The sequence below is a fragment of the Periplaneta americana genome, chromosome 9 (assembly GCF_040183065.1).
Source record: "Periplaneta americana isolate PAMFEO1 chromosome 9, P.americana_PAMFEO1_priV1, whole genome shotgun sequence".
Taxonomy (NCBI): Eukaryota; Metazoa; Arthropoda; class Insecta; order Blattodea; family Blattidae; genus Periplaneta; species Periplaneta americana.
In genome coordinates this window covers 48,368,038-48,385,552 of record NC_091125.1, presented here as the reverse complement: position 1 = coordinate 48,385,552, position 17,515 = coordinate 48,368,038, and the positions used below count along the sequence as shown (strand labels likewise).

The 17,515-nt window shown below is 33.3% G+C and overlaps 1 long non-coding RNA gene across 1 annotated transcript; it reads left to right on the top strand.

The window, feature by feature from the left end:
• Positions 1–3,157: 3,157 nt before the first annotated feature.
• Positions 3,158–9,274, top strand: LOC138705898 (uncharacterized). The gene is made up of 6 exons (XR_011333850.1): positions 3,158–3,821; positions 4,785–4,941; positions 5,048–5,298; positions 5,561–5,686; positions 5,908–6,115; positions 6,356–9,274. It is a non-coding gene; the product is annotated as an uncharacterized lncRNA (long non-coding RNA).
• The last annotated feature ends 8,241 nt before the right edge of the window (positions 9,275–17,515 follow it).

The window sequence follows — 17,515 nt, the reverse complement described above, 5'->3', positions numbered from 1 at the left end:
CTTCCGTGTCACAGCCCATTTTCTACAACTCTTCCTACCCGAGTTTACAAACAAGAGCTTGTTTGTAATCTGACTGTAGTAGTGTTACTGCATATACCTAAATTTAATTGTATATGTTGTAGGTTGCATTGGCCCACTGCTACTAAGGAGTAATGATATGTTGCAGGTTGCATTGGAGCATCTTGCTAAGAAGTGAGATGCACGTAGAGTAGGTATTACAGAAATGGTAATGAATATTCTTCCTGAACAGATGCCCACTACATTAATATAGAAAACTAAAAGTAAAATTTCTGTATATCCTTAAATGTAATTATTGCTTATTCAACTGTCTGAAGACAGGTTGAAACCTTACAAGTGACACCAATAAGGTATCATTTATGGAGCAACTAAGCTAGGAGATAATGTGATAGGATGACCAGATCCTTTCCTCCTCCATTGCATACATCACTGACTAGTAACATATTTCACTAATCATACTTAAGATACATACGAATAAGTAGGCTATTCTTAATTAAAATATTAATAAGATATATATGGAAAGATTTAAAATGTACAGAATATCATAAAAATAATGAAAATATTAAAAATGTATTGGCATTAAGTTACACAACACAGAATTGCACGCATTGTATTCTTCTCCTGACATAATTAGGAACATTAAATCCAGACGTTTGAGATGGGCAGGGCATATAGCATGTATGAGAGAATCCAGAAATGCATATAGAGTGTTAGTTGGGAGGCCAGAGGGAAAAAGATCTTTGGGGAGGCCAAGACGTAGATGGGAAAATAATATTAAAATGGATTTGAGAGAGGTGGGATATGATGACAGAGACTGGATTAATCGTGCTCAGGACAGGGACCAATGGCAGGCTTATGTGAGGGCGGCAATGAACCTCCGGGTTCCTTAAAAGCCAGTAAGTAGTATCTTAACTGCAGTCTTCATTAAACAAATATGTAAAACTTTGTCATTTGTTTTTATTATTAATTTTGTTCTGGAGGCCTGGCTTGGGACCTTGCAGATTGAGAATGATCATGGAGTGGGGTAAAATTATGATAATGGTGAGGGAAAACGGAAGAACCCCGAGAAAAACTACTTGCACCTGCTTTGTCCACTATCAGGTGAGGATCGAACCTGGTTGCTACGGCAGAAAGCAGAGAGGCTAACCACTTGGCCAAGGGCGATTGCATAACCCTCTTGATTTCTAGTGCACTGGACTTATAAGCCAGGGTTACCAGATTCAAATCGTGATCCATCCTGGATTTATAACTTGTGTTGGTCAAGCTCGTGGTCCAGACAATACAGAGGTCTCCTCCAAGTACCCTGGTTCCCCTGTGACATCCTAACAATTCTCCATAATCATAATTCATTACGAGCGTACTGTAGACCATCATCTGTGGTGCACTCTGAATAGTCTGTGACGAACTACGTGGTCTGGATCTGCATATACACGGTTCAATCAAATACTCAATTTTCCATGCGCGTACCCATGCAATCTGGGAAGAATATTAAAACAATCAGAATTAAAACACGCGTTCAATTAAGATGCATGAAGATTTTGTATCTACATGGTGCACTGTTTTGAACGTCATCTTCACTACGTATACCTATATATTAATTAATATTAAATATGAATCTTGCATGTCTTGCTTGAAGAAAAGTTGAACCGTAGGCCTATAGATGCACCTTAAATGCTTCTCGGCACTAGCAACATCTATGAACCATGCTCGTAGACCTGGGAAGAATAAGGGCAAAACAAAAATCTTGTTCAACTTCATTATAGGGTTCATAAAAATTTGCACGAAATTGTTGCATCTCGAACATCCGCAATTTGCAAATCAGTCAAGCAAGTTTTAACATTTTCCGTCAAAATATATGAAAAAAATGTGTTCCATCATTAATGGTTTAATAATACAGCAAAAGGTAGCAGTAATTCTATGACGAATATTAGAAAGTATACGTAGAAACGTAAGTTTTATTCATTTTCTTGTTATTTTTCTTTCAGGAATCTGGTTTACTTTTCAGTTTTCTTTCATTTCCTTTTGCAACAGAATTCTGTCATCTTTTAATTAATACTAAACATGTATAATTTTTATTTCATTAACAGCATTACGAAAACAATGTGTAGAGACAAACTAAGAACAACTGACACTGTGAACTGACATAAACTGCGGGGGAAATGTGACGTCATTTCACGTGCTGAGAACTCCATTTTTTATTGGCATATTGTGTAAGGCGAATTATGGAACAATACTGCAAATTTAGTGACATTTCTGTGGGGAAAAGCAAGTTTTAACATAATTGTTCGCGATACATTTATTACCCGTGCCTTACGAACAAAAGCCAGAGACAGGACAATTACTGTAGTCATTTTTTTAAGTGGACAAGACAAGTTTCGGATCGAACTGTAACAGAAACTAACAGTAGTATGTGATATTTTAAACGTAAAACCGTATGTGCTTCATAAATTGAAATATACAGTATAAGTGAATGCAGTAGAACGAGCAGAAACTAGTTTAAAATCATTAAGTAAGAAGTCCGCCATGCTATCTCGCAGCATATAGGGTGAGAATGCCGAGTCTTGAAGTAGGGTAAGTTAATTAAATGGAGAATTTAATAAGATAACACTGAAATGTTGGAAGTGGGGTGCTAATATAAATGGTCCTATATGAAAAAAAATCACTTCATCCTACGCTGAGATAGTGCATTATACGAATATTTATTGATGTAAATTTGTTAAATCAGATAACCTATCTTTCTGTGATTAAAAACCTAATGTGTGCAGAAAACGAAAATGTTAATACCGGCACCTTATTTGAATGAAGTGATGGTTGAAGAAAATTGAGTATAATGAAAATATTATTGGTACAATAACAAAGTAGCCTACTGGGTAGGCCTAATTGAATAAAATTATTATGAAATGCATATAATGTACCGTAAAATGGGGTGAATAGGATCAAAACTTCATTCTTGGTTATAAAGTTTTGTTATAAACTGCAATTGAGCGGGAAGACGGTCATTGCTTACTATAAATGACGTTATATAAAATAGTTACTTACCTAGACGCATAGTGAGCGCTGCTGTGCTGTACAAAATTGAAACCCTTCGCGCATCGTCATCATTGTGGCAAGTGTGGTCACAGTATATAGGGAAGATCAGGTAACTTGATACCCTAAGGGTGAAACCTAACCATTTTTCCCCCATTACTACAAATGCTAGTGGATTATGGTGATTTTCTAGTTTGAAGGTTGAATTTTCTTTTGCCAACTTCGTTTCGAATTTCGATACTGACAAATACTATAAATGGTAGTGATTTTGTAACCGGTATGTTGGCAGCTGAGGCAAATATCGACAATGTTTGCCGGTACTGGAGTTCCATGAAATTAAAATTGTACTAGATTTCTCAGCCGGTTACTGGAAGATAGTGAAATTCGAACTTATTAATAATTAATTAATATTAGTATTAATATTAATACATAATAGTTATGTTATGTGTTGCGTTGTGGTTATAATTCAAGAATAGTCAGATAAGTACGAATGAATATAATATAGCCTACTTGGGCGTGATAATGCACGTGGGTAATGGATAGAAATATTATTTCAAATTTTAATGAATTTCTTTCGTGTTTAGATTTTTATTACTATGTGAAAAAAATGAAATAGTATTGCAGTGACTCCTCCAAGGAAGAAAATGTGTGGCATTCAGAGTACGCTTCAGAAATCTGTAGTTCACGTGTATAATGAGTTGAAGAAAGAAGATAATTAAGAAGGAATTATGCTAACGGAGACAGCAATTTCAACCAGAATAGGACAATTATTAGGAGTAAGTATTCTTAAGCATACATTTCAAAGTGGTATTCAGTTTTAGGAGTTTGCACTAATAATTTCATGATTGTGGTCAAACAAAACAAATTTTTAGGTTAGGCCTAATGTTTAATCAAGTCAGTGATTTTCATATTGCCAAACTAAATACATTTAAGATACTGTAATACTGCAGTAGGTGATAGCTTAAATACATTTACAAATTAGACGAACAAGTAATCAAACAGCACGAAAGTAAATTTCCAGTTTTCTCTTTTGGTATTAAATTAACCGTTCAGATCACAATTTACATGCCACATCGGCCGAAGAAAATACAAGTCATATTGTAATTATTAACTTGATATTGCAGCAAATATTACATGAATGTTGGCCTGTTATGGTGCTTAAAAATAATTCAGTTTTATATAATAACTATATAACATACTCTATAAAGCATAGGAACGTTGACTCTGGCTGAATAATTTATTCATGACTGGTTTAAGTAATATTAAATATGGTGTTTCTTCAGAAAAGCTACCCCACCCAAAGTACTTGTTAAGATATAACACTCGAGAGGACGAGGACGCACTACTGGGAAACTAACCATTTCTCTTCGTCCTGGACCTCTCGCATGTTATATTGGTAATTAGTAACAAGTTTGAGGGAGGGACTACAACAATGCATTAGAATATACAGGTAAGTGTCAAAGGATTTTTGTGCTGAAAGTATTTGTGGCTGTGCACTAAAACCACGTGTTCATCACTATGTAAATATCACAGAAATCAATTAAACAAAATAAAATTATGCCTTCTTTGGTGTAGCTTTTCTGGAGAATTACCTAAATATTAGCCTACTTAAACCTATCGTAGACCCAACCTAACATGTTGATCATTTTCTATTCATATAGCTGTAAATGTTGGTATTATGCATGAATTTTATGATATAACAATTTTTAGAAGTATTATGTTATTGTTTGTTATTACAGCTTGGCTTAACTACAGCCACGAAAGTGATAAATTCACACAAGGGGACCCCACTCGTGACACCAGGAAAACATAGACTACGTAAACATCCAGTGACTGATGCTGATGATTTTACGAAAGATGCAATTGCGAGATTTATTTATGACAAGTTACATAAAGGTAGGGAAGTTACAGGAATTATTGTGTTGATTTATGCAATGTAATTCTGATATTAGTCATAGGCCTATGTATAAAAATATGGCATAATTTTCATTTACTGTTACAGGGGAAGTACTAACAGCAGCAAAAGTTCTGGAACATATGAATGATGATTATGAAACATATTTATTTAGAGTATCCTTATCATCGGTGAAAAAAATTTTGAAAGAGATGAAATTTCTATGGAGCAAAGGGGATCCTTATACACATGTATGAGAAAGTGATGTTATTCGTTTTTAAGAGAATATATAAGAAATGTGGAGCGTGAGAACCCTAAACCCGTAGTATTCTTGGATGAGACTTGGATTTTTATGAATGGTAAATTTCAATGTATTGTGAGACATTGAGTGATTGAATTTTTTACTAACAAATAGATTAACACTTATGTGGAATATGAAATTGCAATTAATATAGGCTACTAGTAATGAATTCAGGTGGGAACAACATGTTTTGCAATTAATAGTTTCATATTATAACTAGAGGTTAGTTATAAAATTCTTGAACGGTTTTCCTGTCTTTAAAATTTTTGTGTCTCTTAGAGTGTCAATGTGAATTGCTTTTCTCTCTCTGTTTTTTTAAGTATGATCACCCACTTATTCATGAAATAAACCAGGTGAAGTTTCCAGTGACATGAATGGTGTTATTCATAGACCAACAAATGAGGGTGGAAGATTAGATGCCGGAATGAAAGGTGGATTTATACTCGGTAAGTTATATTGATTTATATTTTACATAAATTTGGCAAGAGTAATTTTTTAAATCAGGGTACAAAAATATAAAAATTGGTGACTAAATAAAAACGTGGGAAAGCCTTTCACCAAAGGGGATCTCATGTCATGTCATGTTATGTTATGTTTTATTTTCTTTATTTAAATGCTGTGAATTCATGTGACGTAATTATATGCCCAGGTATAATTTTTATTGCAGGTGCTGATTTAATTTTTTCATGCAATTGAAAGAAAAGTCAGGACTACCATAGTGCTATGAATAGCCCTGTAGTTGAGAAGTGGGTGCAAACACAGTTGTTGACCTGAGAACATTAGGGCAATGCGTTATTGTCATGGATAGTGCTGCATATCATAGCAGACTTGTGAAAAATCAGCCAACAACAAAATGGAGGAAAGAACAGCTACTGGTGATTGCAACTGAATATAATAGATTTATTGTACTAAATGATAAGAGTTGTACTAATTGATAAGAGTTGATGGTGTGAAATCACCTTTTGATATAACATTGCAATATTAATTTCCATACTTCACAGTCATTATTATTATTATTATTATTATTATTATTATTATTATTATTATCTTTACTACTACTACTACTACTACTACTACTACTACTACTACTTATAGATGCTACTTTTTTCTTTCAGGTGAAATTGAATCTACATAAGAATCCTAAAACAACAGAGCCTTGCCAATTACTGTTCTGAAGCGGCCTTGTCTTATGTGTTGTGTCTATATACAATTAATTCTTTCAGTTTTTTTTCCCCTTTAATGTAATGAAGTTGTTGGTTGATTGATACCAAGTGTTCAGCAGTTGATGTCATTTGTTATCTTGCACTCCAATATTTAACCAGATGATTGAAAGCTGTGTAAAGTTAAACAGTCAAGACAATGATCCATATCTTCATTGAGATTTCAGAAATGGCATGGGGAGATTCTGAAATATCAGTTCTTTGTAAATATTTGAGACAATCATGGCCTGTGATAATATGAGTACTGCCACTGTAGATTTTCATAGAAGTTCAGTTATTAAATTAGGTGTATTATTTTTACTATGTATTGTACTATATTTTTGTTTCGCTTAATTGATGAATTATATATGCTGTAAATTGAATAGTAGACTGTAGGTCTATAGCTTAACTGATGAATTGTATGTGCTGTAAATTAAATAGTAGGCTGTATACCACAAGTGATGAATTGTTTATGCTTGTAATGTGAAGTAATTTGCATGATATTTATTATCAGTTTCTGTATATTTCAACTGATTGAATTGTTTATACTTTTAAATTGAATTAACTTGCTTGCTATGTATTATATTTTATAGCTTAACTGATGAATAATTGTTTAGGTTTGTCAATTTAATAATCTGAGTGCCATGTACTTCATATTTTTAGTGGAGCCACCAATGTAGCTTAGTCGGTAGACTCGTTGGCCTGCAAATTCAGAGCTGCACTCGAGGATAGTTTGGATCCCCCATTTGGTCTGATTAGTTGGTTTCTTCTGAGGATTTTCCTCCATCGTGGAGCAGACGCCGGATGGCCTATTGCAATTTTTTCATTTGCTTTAGAATCATTCCGATTTTTGTTACCACATTGTCATGTTCTGATCTTGTTATTCTTTTAACAGTGTGGTAAGATGCAGGTATAGATAACCTTACAGTAATTTTGCTACCTTTCAGCTACCTCATTACCTCCCACTCCATAAAGTTCATGGATCCACGGAAGTACCAGTCGTCGATGTAATTCGACCATTTTGCTTAAAATATTAAAACACTGTAAAATATTGAGATTTCATGCTGTTACGTCCATTACTGCAGCAAGAACATCTGATTTTGAATCTGATAGTATGACAGCCTTCTCAGATTTATGAAGTCGATACTGGAGATTTTGTAAGCTTAAAAGTGTATCTAAATTTTCACTATCAAAATTAGTCAGTGTTTGAAGTTAGTTAGTTAGTTAGTTAGTGGCGTTTAAAAAGGGCGCGTCAGCTACTATGGCTATTTGCGCCCTTATCTAAAATCTTTCACTAAACACAAACACAATACAATAACCAGAATGTTTAAAAAGCTAAAAAGCGTTGTCACGGTTAAAATGGGGCAAACAAGTGTTTGAATATAATTCCCTGTAAAAGGGAATATACTGGTATTGTACTACAACACCACTACATCTATGGCTTGGTAAACAGGATCCATCTATAAAAAATACTGTATGTAGTCACTCACTGACCAGATCATTTATCGTTTCTAATGATTTTTAAAATGTCTGGAGAAGTATCACATTTCTTAACATCATCTGTTAAAGTTAACTTATATACTATTCATTTTGAAATAACTTGGGATTGTGTTTTATTAGTAAAGTTTCCCTTAATTGAGCAAGTTTGAGTTCTCCAAGTAGAGTCAAAAAGTCTGTTGGGATTTTGGCTCAGTTTATTAATATTTGTGGACTGTGATTTTTTGTTCTAGACAACCATATTATCTGCAAATGATGAGATTATCATAAGATCTATTTCTTTAGTTAGACCATCGACATTAATATTGGAAAATGTATTCCTGAAAACAACAATGTGGGAAGCCCAGATGAATCTGTCTCTATTTACATATTTGTGACAATGAATCAAATAATCAAGTCACTGACCCAGTGTAACACTTTATCATGGACACCCTAAGTTTGCAATTTCTTAAGTGATTTATATCTACAGAGCCATATGATCCTTGAAAATAAATTAAAATTGTTAAGTTGTTTTGTTTTCTGTTTAAAATATCTTTAATATCTTGACTAAAATTTAAAATCTGTCCATTTGTTTAATGCAATTCTCTAAAGTCAACCCAATAAAATGAAAGTTAGTTACTAGATTCCAGGAACCAATTCAATCTATGAAATCATCTCTTCCATAATTTTGGCTATCATACTAGTAAGTGGTATCTGTCGATAACTCGAAAAGATATTAGTTGAATAATTGCTTTTCAAAATTGATGTTATGATAGATTTTCTCCAGACAGATATTGTATTTTAGATGAGATTACAAGATAAAAGTAGTGAGTTTGCTTGTTTGCCAACATGTTTAAGAAAATCAGCATGTGTATTGTCTGGACTTGGAGATGTTTTGGGTCTTATGTTATTAAATTAATAGTAATATTCAGTTCTTGATTAAATATTGTTATATAAAGTAGATAGTAGATTTAATATTTCTTTCAGTTTTTCCTTAATAGTCTGACGTACACAGATAAAACTAACAACCACACCACCAACTAATCTAATAGAAATTAAAATATAATTAAATGTAGAAAAAGTAATTAAAATTATAAATACACGTAATAAACCATAACCCCCTAATTTCAACAATATACTATTTTATTCCCTTTTACAACTTGTAGATAATTATTAATTATAGTTATTACTTATTAGCATAATATTTATTGAACTTATTGGCTATTTCACTTCGTTTGAAAGATGTTATTGTGTACAAAAAGCATTTTTTGATGATCGTTTCATGCTGTATGTTGTGTATAAATCTATGATTTCTGGCCATCTGTTCTGTGTAATCCATCTTTTGTATAGAATTAATAAAATATTCTTTTGGTAGTAATTATTTTATTAATTGAGTATTTAATTTTCACCAGCTCACATTTCTTGAATCATTTGCTTTTTCTTATTTAAATTTAGGACACAAGAGCCAAAAAGAGACTTCACAGTTATGTATCATACATTTTTTCAATGACAGACGTGGAGTTGCAGAAATAATAAGTGTAAGTGTAGCATTATTAAGCAATTTACAAACAAATGAAATCTTTAAAAAGGTATCTAGAAGTGAAATTACTTATGGCTTTTAAGGACCAAAATTATTTTTGTAAGTTGATTTATTATTATTTCAGTTTTAGCCTAGTTGTATTATCCATTTCCTTACTAATTTCAAAAGATAATCAGAAGTTCATTCGAATTCCAACCAAAAGTCAATTGGTTATTAATTTATCTACCTTTAGGAAGTACAGTATATGTACGCTGGAATCTTTGAAGTGAAGTGACAATAATTTAATTGGTCTTGGAACAGATTTGATTCTTGAATATTATATACTATACTTTGTTGTATATTTACGTCTAGTAACCTATTAATGCTAATACTAATAATAATGTAAAGGAATAAAAGAATAGAACATAGCAATACATTTCTCATTATTATTGAAACTATTTAGAATAACCTTCCAACATTAAGGTAAAGTACTGTGAGTAAAGAAGTCATTCAGTACATAGGATCGTGATTTTACTACATGTGGTGATATCTGGTAACAGTTGGCAACACTGACAAGGCGGAAATATTTGCTGTTTGGGAACTGAACTTACGTGATCCTCACTATAGTATGTTCTCTATACTGTGGTGTGGTATTTAGCAGGTGGTTGTGATAGTGATTGCGAGCATATCCAGTGTGCATTTGATAAATCTATCATAATGATACATTCTTGTAAGGCTTGTAACTGCACAAATCGCTTCAGGAAAGTCTATAGCACTACTTTTCATGCGTAAATAACGATATTTAAATGCATCTAATAGTTTAACGTTCAATTAATAGGGCAATAAATAGCACTTTCATGTAGATTGAATTTATTCTGTCAGCTTACACTAAAAATATTTCGGCAAACATATTCCTGGTATTTTTTTTTTAAATATGATAGGGACATTATAATAAAATGTGTGTTATTTCTAGCTTTCCCCTTAAAAAAAAACAGAACTACTGTTTAGATGGTTATCAGCCATTAGAAGAGATAATTTTATTCAAACAAATTATCACACACAAATTGTATTCTGAACATTTCACAGAAGATTGCTTCTGGAAATCACATGAATGACGCAGTTTCATCCCTCTTCAATTTTCCGAACATCTTATGCGGATAGGTTCATTGTTGAAACAAGTCAAATTCATATAGATCTAATTTCCGTTGGCTTGAACTTCATCATTTAAAAGTATATTTATTAGTTTTTTTTTTCGTGGCATAATATTATTTTTAGATATAAAAACACCCTATGAGGACTCTGAAAAGTAGTAAGTTACTGGAATCAAAGGAGAACATACCGGACCCATACAGGAGAACCCGAACAAATACTGAAATTATGCTTTAGCCTACATGATGAACCTACGATTGTCGCTGAAATAAAATTACGAAGACTGCTGGTTGGAACATTTGGAACGAATGACAGAAGACAAAGCAGCCAAGAAGGTGTGGAGATAGAAGCCAGATGAAATAGCAGAAGAAGGCCCAGAGCAAGATGGAGTGGAAGCTGACCTCAAGCAGCTGGGTATGCAAGGATGGCGGAGGCGTGCTTTGGACAACAATGAATGGAGGAAGTCGTGCAAGAGGCCTGAAACCTCCAGAAGGTTTAGCACAGAATATAATGATAATAATTTAGAATACGAAGTGATAGTAGGTTTTTTTATAACACAGTCTCAGGTAAGAAATGTTTAAGAAAATTATATGACGTGATATTTCGTGTAGAAAATGCTTTCAGATTTGTGGCACATAGATCGCAGAAAACTGAAATTAGTAGTAGTTTCAAGGATTTTGCAGTTGTTCCCAACTTCCTGTTCCAAATTTGCTAGGTACCTCTCTCGATCTAGAGCATCTCTCTCCCCCTTGGCAGAAATAACCTCTGACAGCATACCATGATCTCCTTCGTCAACTACATACTTTTCTTTCAGCTGACGATCCCCAAACATTCTTTTAGTCCATCACTGTTGATTCAAATTCATAAGATGTCCAAACCATTTCATTTCCATCTGTAACGGTCTCATCTGCGATCATGTGAATTTTTGCAGATGAATATTTATTTTGTAGTATCAGGAAGTACTAAATTTACGATTCAGAAGGAAAAAAGAAGTTTTACAATTTTGAAGAAGGTGCATTAACTATGTCGTGAGGCTGAACCAGTATGAGTAATGTAGCAGCACTGCTGTGATGAAAAGAAATGAGTTAGTTGTAATTCTCAAACTATATCTTACAGTTCAGGAGATATGTTAAACACTCAGAATGGAAAAAATAAAATACTTTGAATTATAGTAATCTTAACGAATTAATTAAAATAACAGCTATGTCTTCAACAATTTACAAAATTCTACACAATGCAATACACTAGTGCTCGACAATTCAAAACAGTATAATTGTGCTTTCTGAGGGTTGTATGCATGCACTTTGTGGACAGTCTGTAGTTATGGCAGTTCGTGAGTTAAACAAGTAAGCAGTGGCAAACTTAATGCTATCAGTATGTCACAGAAGTTTACATATTTGTCATACTATGTTAGAAGATAAAATTGTTCTAACATCTGATGACAGAACTTGTCTTTTTTCAATAGATCTTGTCAAATTGAACTGTAAATTGAGCTTTCACCTCAAGTTCTGAAAATTAATCTTCAACAGTCAGGTTGCCAATATCCATACCCACATATAGTTTTTATGATCTGCTGAAAATTTCCCACTAATGGTTATTTTCTTCTGATAAATGGACATTTCTGTATATGAGTGGATGGAGATTTGATGTATCATAGTAGAATATTGAGTCCGCACAGTAATTTTCATATATATCTTACAAAGAAGTTCTAATAATATATGCCTATTGGTATCCTCATCACATAAAGATTTTAATCAGAATGTCATGTTGTGTGTATTTGCTCATGCTTAATTAAATACTACCACATACAAAAAAAAAAAAAAAGGTACAATAACAATAGAATAAAAAGTACAATAACAACTTAACGCTGACTGAATATGATTTTACCATGCTTCACCAGAAAGACTGATTTATTTCACAGCGAGATGCTGTTCACACATTTAACTTTAGATTGCTGTAAATACAGTGGAGACTTCCAGTGGTGGCTCCCTTTTTGTGATAATTTTTTCTCATATTGACCAAACTAAACTTATAATGAGAATGTCTAATACTGGTAGGTAGTTGTGTATATGAAACAAATTGATTGATAGGTTGGGGATGAAATGGAAGCTGAATAAAACTAAATACTGGAATTTTAGATTTCTACGTTTTCCTTTCATTTTGTTTTGTTATAAAATATAGGTCTAATATAATGTAACATTAGTTAATCCGTTTTACACACATGTGCTTCGTTGCGAAGTATGTGATACAAGAAAATGTAAAACATGATGACTGAATAGTAACTGTTACAGTGAATTTTACTCCAATTTTCATTAAATGATATTTACATAGTAGGTACTTAAAATGAAACAGACATAAATGCACTATTGGACCACTAGTGAAAATATTCCATGATCTTCTGTAATACTAGTTTTAAGGGATTTTTGGGCCCCTTTATTGCGTACTAATTGCCCAATAGTATGCACTATGGTCCGGGCAATGCATGAACTGAGGAACTTTTGTAGATGTTGAGATTTACATATTTTCATGTTCGCATATGTTTGTGAATCTGAACATGCAGTGTTGGAAGCATGCTGATGAAGCCTGACAAATCTGATGTATGGAAAATGTGAATAAAAATCACACAAACTTTTCCCTACACAGTAAGTCTGCAATTTGTAGCTGAAACTAAGCAGGAGCACAATCTACATCCACAGCGGATGGGTCTATGATAGAGATGGGGAAATATAACACAACAGTATTTTCGAAACAGTTTCCAAGAAAAGAACAGTAGATCAGAACACTCTGTTACAAAATAATGAGATTTTCTGACGGATTGTTCCTCATGGGAACTGGAGTACTGTATAATGTACTGCCCAACCATCTTGTCTCGAACACTCAAGATACTTTTTAGAGACTGTAACAGTCCAGCCAAGGTGTTCTTGGATGTACAGTAGTTCCTTCACTGGGGAATATGATGGGAGAAGCGCGAAATTTTGAACTCCTTTGAATGTGTGGGGCGCATTTCAATATTAAAAAATTGTTGCTAACTGAAATTAGTCTGATTGGCAAATCAGCTTCATTTACATTGTTTGATAATAATATAGCAACAAGAATAAAGAAAAATCAAATATTAAGATTGTGTCTGTTATTATTATTATTATTATTTTTTTTTTTATTATTGGGTTATTTTACGACGCTGTATCAACATCTAGGTTATTTAGCGTCTGAATGATATGAAGGTGATAATGCCGGTGAAATGAGTCCGGGGTCCCGCACCGAAAGTTACCCAGCATTTGCTCGTATTGGGTTGAGGGAAAACCCCGGAAAAAACCTCAACCAGGTAACTTGCCCCGACTGGGATTCGAACCCGGGCCACCTGGTTTCACAGCCAGACGCGCTGACCATTACTCCACAGGTGCGGACTATTATTATTCCAAAGTCATTGTTTTATTATATCCAATGGTGAAACGTATAAACATTTATGTACTTTACTGTATTGCATTATAAATTTTGTAGCTAAATGGTAACATAACAGTGCAAATGTAGCCCAACTAACCTCAATGTTTATTACAAATAAAATTATACAGCTTTAATAGAGATTAATATCACGCAGGCTAGCAGTAATATTTTTTTAACAGAAGGAATGATCAAACCATTGCAATGTTTTATAGTGTGTATAAATTATTGCACTTACAGCTGGCTGTAACATCTGTCGTGGTTCAAATTGCATTATGGTCTAAGATTTTGTAAACGGAACTAGTTCTGAAACAATATAATATTTTGATGATTAGTACATTGTATCAGACGCTTGCTGTTATTTCGGAACTGTTCTTTGAAACTAGTAGCTTACTTTCTTGGAACCAGAACACTCGGAAAAAATCCGAAAAAGGAACGACTTCTCCAATCACTAGGCTATGAAAATCTTAAAACCTGACTCCAAACATCCAAGTCTTAAAATCATGAATGAAATTTTCTCCTGAAGGAGCCGATGACCGTTGAGAAATGCTACTTCTATTCAACATTGCAGCTAGCTTCTGCCAAAAATTGCTACTGAACAGGAGACAGCATTGCATAATGCCAAGAATGAGGTAATGCCTGCTTGCCCTGCATGGGAGCAGTGTTGAGTGCCCACGCCCTCTATTGACCGAGTTGATGATCATTGGACTAGGCTATAATTAATTCCATCTCTTCCTAGGATGTCTCACATCTCTCTTGCCTTTAGGTTGATATTAGTGCTGGAATTCGTTCATAAGTCATTTGAGACAGGTGTTCCTTCAATTTTTGTCTACAGTCTTCTGTTATTATATAGTTAGTGTAGTTTATTTGTAGCATTTTTATTGAGTCTCTTTTCCTAAAATGAGTAACACATTGTGTACAAGTGCTACAGCATACTTGAGTCTTTGATATGCTGATGTTTTTATTAGCTTCCTCATTTGACTTGATAAAGTTTCTCACATTAAAGATTCATATACGATACAATACAAAAAGGTATAATATGCTTAAGATTTGTCTTGTAATAATACACAGGTATATTGTTACTGTTTCTTGTTCTCTAAATAATATATATATATACTAGCTGAAAGTACCCGGCATTGCCCGGGTTTTGCTTTCTGCTGGTTCTTAAATTTTCGGAAATTTCGGAAACCCAACTATAGACAACCAAAACGAATTTTTTTACTAAGCTTTCCTCGCACATAAAGATGAATCTTTACTTAACTTCACTTACATGAATTAATACTCCTTAGCCAAATGCCTGCGAAGTTTAACTAAATTTAAAACAATTGTAGATCAGGCACCGAAAAGAAAATATTTCATCATGTGCCTGACGTTCAACTTTGTTTTAAATTTATATATTTATTTGTTTTATTTATTTATCTCTGCTGGTCAGTTACCGCTAAATTTCAAGTGCTTTATCTTAGTCGTGGCTGTCAGCGTATTAAACAGCATTAATTTTTCTGCTGTCTCCTTTCTCCCCGCCACAAATGTGACGTTATACAGAGGCAGAGAAAAAATAATTATAAGAGCTGTACATTTAACTGAAGCTGTGCTGACATACATTTCACGTAATTTCATGTCTATGTGTGCTTTCACTTGAACTTCAGAGACAGCTGATGGTAATTAGAGAATTCTCTTGTTCCCAGTCTGAATCGTTGGGGTGTCATCGTGAGCCTAAATTTATCTATTGGTCGTACCAAAGAATCAATATATACGTATGTAATTCAATTTATATTGGAATATTTTTTACCCTTTGACAGCTGTACGCCCGCTTATATCATACCCGGCCTTTTTTTTAAATATTACTTGAGATATTAGCCAATATCTAACAAATTCAGAACATATTAAATATATTACTTTTTACTTTATATACAGAATGCAGGTAGAGTATAATTTTGCAAGAAGTCATTGTTCAGTATAAGTAATAATATTCTGAAAGACATCCTATGTTATAGAAAATGAAGTCACCGTTCTTTCCACAACGCTTGACATACTACACTGTCAACCTGATTACACAGATAAAATTTCGCAATAACACATTATTGGACATGGGCAATAATATTTTGAAAGATATATATTTTAGAATTAAGTAGTATATCGAAATGATAGCAGTCCAAATCTTGGATTTAAAATATCGGCATTCCAATCAATTCAAATGAACAAAGATAAAGAAAATGTAAATTAATGTCTTATTTTCAGTGGGCTTACGTATATTCACATACTACATTAGGAACATGACAAAAGTCTCATTGATGTGCATACAATTCGTTTTCCCGTCTTTTGTATAAATGTGTATATATGTTTAGGTGTGCTCACTTGAAAGCAAGTTACGCAATTATTGACAATGTGAAAAACACGGAGATTTAAGTGAATCTCTGCAACTTTGAGCGACTATCCTTGAGCTTTATTTTACTACGGTCATTACGAATGCTAGTTGCACTGAAATGGCAGTTGCTTAAAATCGAATGGCATGTTACTGGCTATCATAAGAATATGTGGGATAAAAACATCTTTTTCTTTCATTTTGCCAGTTAATACTGTCACTTCTATTACGTTTGTCATGAGTTTTTTCAAACCAATTCCTGCTCCATTGCATAATTCTTGTGGATCAATATTTCGCAATAGTACTATTGGTGATTCAATATTAAGTATTAAATTATGTGTTGGCAATCCTTGCGATTTCAAAGAATTTAAGAATTCAGTTTGATAAAACACAGTCTGTTCACTATCTATAACTGTCTCGAGAAACACATACTACGGTTCTAGACTGCATAAGGATACTTATTGCATGAATTGTCTAGATTTTGGCCTTCATGATGTATCTACAATGTTATTTTATATCGTTTTGCTTTTTCCATGGCCTCATGAAAGTGGATGTTGAATACAACAGACAATAATAAAGAACAATTAACTATAGAAGATTGCATTTTAGTATTATACATGAATGTTTGATCGTATTTATTTTTATTTTTTTAATTGATTTAACGTCCATTTTATCAATTTTAATATAGCCTATGTTCTTCTCCTGGTTATGAAGGTTAAATGTGCAAACTTTGGTACATATTGGTCAAAGCGTGTAGATTTGTATAGGAACATACATACATACATACATACATACCCACATTCACTTTTATATATTAGATATAATTTTCGGTGGATCACTGACTAAGCATCATTCGCCTCTATTCTGTGAAGACATAACAAAAATAAATATTCTGTCTCACCTGTTCAGTCTTGCTTTGTACTTCGTTTGTAAGAACTACGTTTTACTCAAGTGACCAAATTATTAAGCAAATCATTGACAAGTGAAGGAGTTTATGTTTTATGCAGTCTCTTGCCAAAATACATCCAAGTGAGGAAATGTTAAGACTTAACTTGTGAAGCATGGAGTGCACAAGGCCACTGTGTCTAGATTATTATATTTCCAAGCAAGGAAGTGTAAATCAACGTATGAT